Genomic DNA, 10,302 nt, shown 5'->3' with positions numbered 1-10,302 from the left:
CTTCTTTTTGGCAGTACTGGGTTTGAACTGAGCCTTGTGCTTGTTAGGCACATGCTTTACCACTTGAGCCACACCTCCAGTCCTTTTGCTTTTAGTTCATCTTTCAGGTAGAGTCTCACATGTTTGCCCAAGTTCATGTTCCTCCTACCTTCACCTCTTGCATAGCTGGGATCAGAGCACTGTGCCACCAAGCCTGGCTTGTCTCTGAGATAGGGTCTCACTAACTTTTTCTTGGGCTAGACTTGAACTGAAATCCTGCTATCCCCATCTCCAGAGTAGCAGAGCATGTACCCACCATGCCCTGCCTAAAAAAATATTGTTTATTGAATGCTCTTATTAATTTCACTTTTGTAACAAATTACCTCTAACTTAATGACTTAAAATGGCACAAATTTTCTATCTTATAGTCCTGGAGGTGAGGCATCGCCATGAGATGGAGGTGTTGGCAGCTTCTTCTGAGGCTGGTGGGGAGAATCCCTCCTGGCCTTTTCCAGCTTCCAGAGCCCCTGCACAACTGGACTTGCATTTTTCCAACTCTGCACTTCCTTTGTCACATCCTCTCTTTGACTCTGCCTTCCAGCCTCCTTCCCGCCCTGAGAAGGGCTCTCTGATTACATAGGGCCCAAGAAAGACAATCTTCCCATCTCTGTGTCACTCACTCATGTCTGCAGTCCCTCGCAGTGTGAGGTACACATTTACAGGCCCTGGGAGTTAGGGCAGCGATGTCTTTGAGGTTGGCGGTGGGGAGGGCATGGCTCTGTCTCCCCACCAGGAGTGAGAGCCAGGCTTGTGGGGCAACTGTGCCTTCCTAGAGTGTGCAGAGAGATGCAAAGACAGCATCTGGGAATTCTGCCTGATATCATGCAGATGTGGGACAGCTGCTGTGTCACTGGTGACCCCCAGTCTGTCTTGAGTAGGTGGGAGAGTTGTGGGGAGGAAAATGGCAGTGGAAGTAACTGGGAACAAATGTGACAATTTTGGTCCATGCTTCTGCCCAGAAGGCAAGTGCTGTTTTTCTGAGCTTGGACAACCTTACAGTCCTCTGATGAATCCATGAGGGTCAAGAATAGTCATTTGTCCAGGAATGCACCTCACAGAGATCTCAACCTTAAATACAGTCTACAGCACGACACATGTGACAATCAGATTCACAGCCTCATTTGTGAAAACCGAGGTTGAGGGAGGTGGCCAAAACCCCCACAGCTGGAAAATGACTGTTCAGTGTGCTTGAGATGAGTCAAGACTGGAGAATATGACCCTTGTGCCTGTTATGTAGGAAATGAATTTGAGTTAAAGACATCTAAGCAAAATGAAAACGACAGTCCATTTTCAGGACATAAGCATTTTGTTCTGTTGCAGTATGACATGTCTTAGAAAATTAGTCTTTTTGTGTGTTACTATAATGAAAAACCAGAAGAATGCTACTGAATAAAGAAAAAGAGGTTTATTTTGGCTCACTGTTCTACAGGTTCATGGTTAAGGACCTGCATTGGGTGATGACTTTCTTGCTGGCAGTCCTGAGGCAGTGCATCGCAAGAGACAGTGTGCACACATGTGTGCATTTTCTGATCTCTCTCCTTCTTCTTATAAAGCCACCAGTATTCAATTCTGGGGCTGCACCCCGATGACCTTCCCTAATCCCAATCACCTCCCAAAGGCTCCAGCTCTGAACACAGTAGTTGGATTACATTTCTCTTCTCTTAATACCTAACAATGGGGGTTTAATTTCAGCACATGAAACCTGGGGGACACACTTCACATCCAAGGAAAGGAAGAGGGTGTTCTTGGCTGACCACAGGACATGCATGTGACCCTCCCGGGGAGTGCTAGATTTCTAGCATGACCTTGTCCAGCCCACCGTAAGCCTGAAGGACATCTTCACAGGACTAGGTACACATTCTGCATGGTGCTAAGCAGGCCACCCATGGAGGGAGTAAGAAATCCCCTAGTGATGTCCTCTAAGCCAGGTCACATCCTCTGTCCTAGTGCCCCCCCTCACCTGAGACTGCACTCAAAACACCATGGGTTTTCTTTGTCCAGGTAGCAAGGGAACAGTGAGGTTCTCTGGGTTGTAAAGATTAGAACCAACTACTGCTATCTTAATTTTCAGGCCACTGCCCTACCTGTAGAAGGAGGTGCTCTGGGAATGGGGAGGAAGTGCTGAAACCTGGACAGGAAGAACTGGGCGCTCATTTACTGAAGGTCTCAGAACTACCTGGTGTGTCTACACACTCTCATTCAGCCTTTCAGCAGACCCACACTCTCAGGTGGTATCATTCCCATTTTATAGACAGGAAGACTGAGGCTCGTGAGGCCCAACACCCAGCTCCTGACCTACGTGGGGAGTGAACATGAGATCTGCGACTTCTCAAAATCTATAATTCTTCAGCCCCAAATATTTGTGAGGTGTCCTCTGGGGCTGGCAACCTAAGTGGCTGAGCAGAGGACAGCAGATTCCTGAGGCTAATTAGGTCTCCCAGAACAGATGACTTGCTTTGGAACCACTGAAAAAATCTTTTTAGTAGAAAATACAAAATGAACCTGACTCATATACAAACTGTGTGTGGTATGAGTCCCTTCTGCTATTTTAATGTTGTTCAAATCAAGGACTATAAACCATCTCAGCAGCTCATTTCCAAATGCAAAAAGAAAAAATGATCCAGTGTTTAGAGCAAGGGATTTTTTATTTGACCATTAAAAGGAAAGCTTTCTTAATTAATTCAAAGTAATGGAGACTCAGGTATGGAAAATACTGGAGAGAACATTCTAGACTAATCCTTTTTCTTTGCCCTATCTCCACACAAAAGCACTAATCCCTTCCAAATATCCTGACAAGTGACCCTAACCTCTTCAGAGGTGCACAGCCCTCTTTCTGTGGCAGTGGGCTATATTTGGTTGGCAGTAAATCAAGTCTATGATGAATATTTTAACAAGCAAGGAGCAAAGCTAAGTTTGATGCCCTTAGCTTTCCATGCTGCCTCTTTCCAGAAAAGAAGAACTCTAAAAGTCTCCTACTGCTGCTGTAACAAATTAACTAAAATTTGGCTCAAAGGAACAGATATTTACCATCTTCTAGTTGTGGAGGTCAGAGTCTGAAGTGGATTTCACTTGGCTAAAACCGAGGTGGCAGAGCACGGCATATCCCCTCTGGAGGCTGGAGAGAGTATTTCCTTGCCTTTTCCAGCTTCTAGACACCACCTGCTCTCCTTTGCCCATGGCCTTTCCTCTACCCTCATAGCCAGCAGCACATCATCTTTGAATCTTTCTCTGGCTCGCCTGCCTCCCTATTTCATCCATAAGGACCCTGGTGATCACAAGAGCCCACCTAGATAGTGCAAAATAATCTTCCCAAAAGAATAAAATGTCCAACCATTAAAATCCCATTAGCGGGGCCCTTTTTTGTTGTCTTGTCTATCTCACTACAGTTAAAGTAACAAATATTGACCAATCAGGAAAGATCTGCAGTCTATGGCCATACCACCCTAAACGTGCCCAATCTGGTCTGGCCTCAAAAGCTAAGCAGGGTCAAGTCTGGTTAGTACTTAGATGGGAGACAAGTATTTGGAAGAGACTACTCACACCCACCACAGCCGAATAAAGTCAACTTCTCCCAAGTGGGAGTGCATCCTGGATTCAGCCTCGACATCCAAGATTACCCTCTGAAACACCTGTGCCCTTTCTTGGCAAGACTCCACTTCCCAGGACACAACAGGACCCACAAACAACAGATGCCAGCCCTGCTCTAGACACTCTGAAAGCTGACTTAGTCTACACACGGAGGAAGTTCAAACATGGGACACACCCCTGTTCTCCTCTTCACACTTGGACTCTTACCTTTTGGATTGGTCCTTGCAAGGTTTTTCTCATGTGCTGGATGTTATAAGAGAGCCATTGTTGAGACCTCTTCACAGCCATACTTTGTATCATGCAACCACCAACAGGTCAGATGTTAAATTAGTAATCAGGTTAATAAGGTTACTGATACATGATACCAAAAGTCCCAGAGTAAAGAAAACAATAGACTACATTTGTCATAAAAGCAGAGTGATGGGTCTTATCCTAGGATCATGCTTAATATTACCCTGCCTGGTCCCTTTGGTACTGCAGTCTATCAGGACCATTATGGAGGCCACTATAAAAAGGAAAACAGCCACACATGTAATGATGCTATGGAAATACAAACCCCTAGCTCAAGATGATGCTCTTTGACCCTGGGTGATCCAAGCCTCAAAGGGAGAAATGATGCAGCAGGGAGGAGGACCAAAAAAGAAACAGACAGGCTGTGTTCTGATAATGAGGCAGGAGGAAGTGATGGCATAGCAGAGAGATAAAACTTAAAGAATTGAAACATAAAGAAGGTAACATAACCCCGGGGAAATGAAATAGCTAATGAAGTCACATGCAGCCACTTGTGGGCTGAGCTTTGCTTTTTGCTTCTGTAACCTGCTTGCAAGGGTATATAAGGTGAGACCTCATTGTATTCAGGGCTTAGCCTTTGTACATGAGATCACTGAGTCTGTGCTGGCATAATAAAATGTTGCTTCCTGCTAAAAATAAAAATAAAAAAATAATCTTCCCACCTCAAGATGCTGAAGCACATCTGCAAAGTCCTTTTTCCATATAAAGCTACACACTCCCAGGCTCTAGGGGTTAGGACATAGGCATATTTGGGAGTCATTATTCAGTCTTCCACAGAGGCCCACTCTTGGTTTTAAGGCAAATTGAGAAATAACAGGTGGAGCCCTCCAGGAGATAAGGAGATAGAGGACAGGTTTGGAGGGGAAGAAGAGCTGGTGTGCCATTTCAGTATCTTTGGAAGAGGCAGGGCCCCAGGTTGAGGAACTGGTGGTGTATCTCTCCAGGAGGAAAGGAAGCCCAAGATGGTGGTTCTCAACCTAATCCTTAATAGTCCTCATCCCAAGCTTGGCATGGAAGCAACAGAGACTCCCTTCAAAGGATGCCAGAACTTAGACAACAAAGATATGGACAAGGGAAATCTGGCCTGCTAGATTTCAGGGAACTTTTCCAAGAAAAGTTCTGGGGCTTTTGCATGACTTGGAATGGTGGCAAAGGATCCCCACTTTTGACAAGAATTGAATTTCTCTGCATTTTGGCAGCTAAGACTTGAGTATGGTTTTAATATGAATAAGAAAAATTAAACAATATGGCTGTGTGTGGTGACTCATGCCTACAATCCATGCAGGAGGCAGAAATAAGGAGGATGGCGGTTTAAGGCCAACTCAGCTAAACATTTTTCAAGACTTCATCTCAACAAATAAGCCATGGTGAATCAAGTCTGGCATCCCAGCAATGCTGGAAGCATAGGTTGGAAGATCATGGTCCAGACCAAATCAAAAAGGAGATGTGGTCATAGATCAAATGGTAGAGTGCCTAGCAAGCATGAGACCCTGAATTCAAACCCTAGTACAGTACTGACAAAAAAAATGACATTTCTTCACCCAAGAGTAGAAATCCCTAGTCAATAATTATGCCTCATTGAGGCTGAACACTGGTAGAATTGCCTCTTCATGGGCAATTAAGAATCAGCCTGAGGTTTCCTCTACTGAAAGGAATGGAGAGGCAATTCAAGTTCCTCCTCCCAATCAGGGTCTGAGGCAAGCTGGGGACAAAAAGCATGAGAGCCTATCTAAAAAATAACTGAAGCAAAAAAGATCTGGAGGCATGGCTCAAGTGCAGAGCACCTGCCATGCAAGCAAAACCCCAGTACTGCCAAAAAATAAAAAAGACCCTCCTCCAGACCCCAAACTCACCTTCTCTAAAATTCCCTCCCAATAACTCTAGCCAGAGGGACAGTCCCTCTTCCCACCTGCTTGCTGACTCTGGTCTTATGGTATGTGCTGCATATGCTCTGTGTTATAATTACATTGTAAATACACACACTCAACATTCCTACCTTCTTGTAGATGGCTAGAAGGACAAATCTGTGAGTGTTCATCCTTGAGACCTCTTCAGGACTTTGTACCACAGACAACATGGTACATTGCAGAATGATGATGTCAATGAAGTTCAAAGAGGTTGCCATCTGGAAAGTACAGCTGTGTGCAATGGAAACAGGAAGGCAGTGGCAGACTTGGAGTTAATGGTGTTGGTCTCTGTCTTTTTCCCATTTTATAGTTTATAGTCTTCCTGCTGCCCCAGATGCCCCACCATACTCCATCCTTGATCCAACTCTTGATCTGGCGACACTTACCACTCCCTTTCTCTCACCTCCCTACTCTCACTTTCACAGAATTTCCTCTTCCCTGAAAACTCCCGCACACCTTTGTGTACCACATCTCTCAGCAAACTCCTCATGATCCTTCTAGCCCCTCCCAGAGGAGCACAGCCTCTGCTCCAGACAGTCCTTGGTCCTGCCTCAGCACTTCTCAGATCTTAGAATTAACTACTGCCAGTTCCTTTGTTCACTTCAAACTAGGAGTGTAGGAATCCCCAAGAGCACTTTGTTCAAGTGCAGATTCTGATCCTGGTGTGGACCTACAGAGACTGCACTCCTAAGGAGCTCTGGGTGACTTGGTGCTCCTGGTTCAAGGAAGCTCTGAGTAGTCCATGTTTACTGTACAAATAAGAACTTAGTGTGTCTTACTATCATTTGTTTGTATTTAAACCTCTCCTACTAGAATGAAAGATTCCAGCCTCAAATACTTGAGTTTCTAAAGTGCTCAACAATTATTTGTGAATGACAGAATGAATCTTTGGGTCCCTAATGCTTAAAGGATCAGTGTATGAAAACACAGCAGAGGCTCATTAGATGTTTACTAAACAGATGAATAGATGGACTCTGTAGGATTTTAATAAGAGCCTGCCTTTAAAATCGTTAATTCCATCATCACTTTTCAAATATAAATATCTGTGAATACACTTGTAGGTCATAATATAAACTCAACTTTACATTTCAACAGCACTAAAAACAAGACCAATTATTTAACTGGAAAAAACATGGAATATGTTGAGTCTTGCAATTCATTTATTTGGGAAGTAATAATAGAGTTCTTCCCTATTTACTGGAGTTAGGGCATTAGGAAGGAAGAGGACAGTAGTTCTTGCTTTCTAGAACCTTCTATTCTTCATTATCTGCTGTCCAATGCACTCAATACTGCAGATAGAAAAATGAGGCCTGGCTTTCTGTGGTTGTTGAAGTTTAACTGTCAATAAATGAAGCTGTAGATGGCCAGGCTTATTTGCATATTCCCATCTTTCTTTCTATCTATGAATATATTACAGCTTTTAAAACTCCAAATATAAAGCATACACACAAAGAATGTATGGAAATTCCCCACAAGTTCATTTGAAAGCCACATCCTTTGATCTTAAAGTGTGCAGAAGATGATCCTGCTTTTCCATTATCTCCACCCCAATGCCTGAAATGTTTGTGCCACACCTGGGGAGAAGGAACCAATGAGATTGCTATTGTTTGAATCTGTAAAGTCCCCTAAAATCACATATGTTAAGTCACAGTCCCCAGCAGGGTACTTTTGGGAGGTGGTGGAACCTTTAAGAGATAGAGCCTTGTGGGAGGCCTTTAGGTCATTGGGGATGTGACATTGTAGGGGTTAGTAGGACCTCCACCCCCTCTTTTGCTTCTGGTGATGAGGTGAACAGTTTGGTTCCATGACACTCTCCAACCCTGTTGTGCTGCCTCACCCAAAACAACAGGGCCAACCAATCATGGCCTGCAACCTCCAAAACTGTGAGCTAAAATGAAGGTTTTCTCTTCATAAGCTGATTATCTCAGATATTTTTATAGCAATAAGAAGCTGACTAACAGAGAGAGAAGAAAGTACATGCCCTATCCACTCCTTAGGATGTATGTTGCCAAGGCTCTTTGGTCAGAACCAGTAGAAACTCACTCTGGCTCACTCAAACAGAAAAATAATCAAATGGAATAACAGGATGAAGCTAATAATCTGGGAAGATGTTGAAAGAACATGACAGAACAGATGTGGGGTGTGAAGTGCAAGGAGCCAAAGGCCCACGTCTAAGTGACTCAGCTTTACCCACACTCTGCTCAAGGTTCACATTCCCTGGGAGAAGGTTCCACAGGTCCAGCAGGGGGAATACATCTGTCCTTTGGCCAGAAGAGAACAGGATTTTTTACTAAAATTTTTTCAAGCATGTCATAGTAGAAGATGGGTGAGTTCCTCAAGAAAAACTAAGCAAGGTCATCAGAAAAAGGAAGAGTGAAGGCTAAAACAATGAACAGCTCCCACATGCACAAAGCTTGGCTTCACCCTATGTGCCTACAAAGAGTAATGCCAAAGTAGGGCAATTAAAACACAGCTGATCCTCTTCATTTGTGGATTCTATTTGTGAATTCACCTACTAGCTAAAATATATTTGTGACCCTAAATCAACACTCTTTCAAGGTCAAAATAAATATGCCTTCGAGATCATTCTCAGACACATGCAGCATGGTAAAAATTTTGAGGCAACCAACACATGCGTTCCCAGCCAATGAGGAGCAATGTGAGGTTCTGCCTTCTTTCCCATGCTATTAAAAAGCATCCTCTTCACAGTCCATTTAATGCCACTAAATCAACCACATTTTTGTGTTTCTTAAGAAATTTTACTGCCTAAAATGGTCTCCAAGCATAGAGCAGATGTGCTGCCTACTGTCTCTAATGCACAAGAAGGCTGCCATGTGCCTTATGAAGAAAATATATGTGTTAGATAAACCTCATGCAGGCATGAGTTATAGTGCTCTTGGCCATGAATTCAATGTTAATGAATCAACAATATGTATTTAATTAGTCTGGTTAAAGAGATACACATATAAAACAAGGTTATGTATTAATCAGTTGATGAAAATGTGACTAGAAGTTTGCAAGAACCTCACCCATATTTCTCCAGAAACAATGTTCAGTATTTGCTAATTCAGTGTTCAACAGGGCTTTATAGAATGTAACACTATGAAAAATGACAATGAACTTTAAATATACTTAGGCTCTTGGTCTCTGATCCTTTGATTTCTAAACTATACTTCTCTCAAAATTATGGTTATTCCATTTTACTTCAAACATGCTATTTGTCACAATTCTTGAATAGTTACAAATTTATTCCCATTTAATTAAATGTCATGTCAATATCTTGAGTCTTTTTGCCCCAGTATAGGGAGGAGAAGAAGTGGAAAGAAGGTGGGCGTGGTCTTCCTCAGAGTGAGCTTCCTATCATGTTGAGAAGATGATGGTCTTTTTCCCATTTAAGGAAAGCAATCAGCTCAGCTTGTAGAAATACTGCATTTCCCTTGCAAATGAGCTTCCTTACAAGCTTGTATTGCACCTCTTCTCTTAGCTAAAGGGAGCTTCTTCTGACTCTGGATCATAGTAGAAAATTGTCTCAGCCCTGAATTAAGTTCTAATCTACATCCACATTTAATATGAATTTCACCAAAAGGTTGTACTGTGAATAATCGTGTGTGTATGCTTTGGAAAGAGTTCTCAGGTCCACTGGGGTTTCTGTCTTCTAAATACTAATCCTGGATTTATAGAAAATATTCTTTCTACATACGTTATTTATCTTAAATATTAAACTTATTATTGCCAGGCTTATCATTATTAAGAAACATCTAGTGACTTGGCTCAAACTAAAATCAAAACCAAAGAAAGTCCAAAGTTTGAATCCATGTAATTATCTCTTAATAGCACCATGTGATTTGATTATTAATTCTCTACTCTAGGCACAGACCATTATACAAAAATAACTTGTTTATTTAGGGAGAAATTGTCTCATTTTGTAAAAACTCAAACTAAAAATAAGTAACATGAATTGTATGTTCTCCCTCATATGCAGACATTAGATCAAGGGCAAACACAACAAGGGGATTGGACTTTGAGCACATGATCAAGCGAGAGCACACAAGGGAGGGGTGAGGATAGGAAAGACACCTAAAAAATTAGCTAGCATTTTGCTGCCCTTAATGCAGAGAAACTAAAGCAGATACCTTAAAAGCAACTGAGGCCAATAGGAAAAGGGGACCAGGAACTAGAGAAAAGGTTAGATCAAAAAGAATTAACCTAGAAGGTAACACACACGCACAGGAAATCAATGCAAGTCAACACCCTGTATAGCTATCCTTATCTCAACCAGCAAAAACCCTTGTTCTTTCCTATTATTGCTTATACTCTCTCTACAACAAAATTAGAGATAAGGGCAAAATAGTTTCTGCTGGGTAGCGAGGGGGTGGGGGGGAGAGGGAGGGGGAAAGAGTGTAAGGGAGGGGGTGGGGGATGGGGGAAGAAATGACCCAAACATTGTATGCACATATGAATATAAATAAATAAATAA

This window comes from Castor canadensis, chromosome 12, assembly GCF_047511655.1.
Source record: "Castor canadensis chromosome 12, mCasCan1.hap1v2, whole genome shotgun sequence".
NCBI classification, from domain to species: Eukaryota; Metazoa; Chordata; class Mammalia; order Rodentia; family Castoridae; genus Castor; species Castor canadensis.
The sequence above is the reverse complement of the archived record's forward strand: the minus strand, read 5'-3'. Positions refer to the sequence as shown.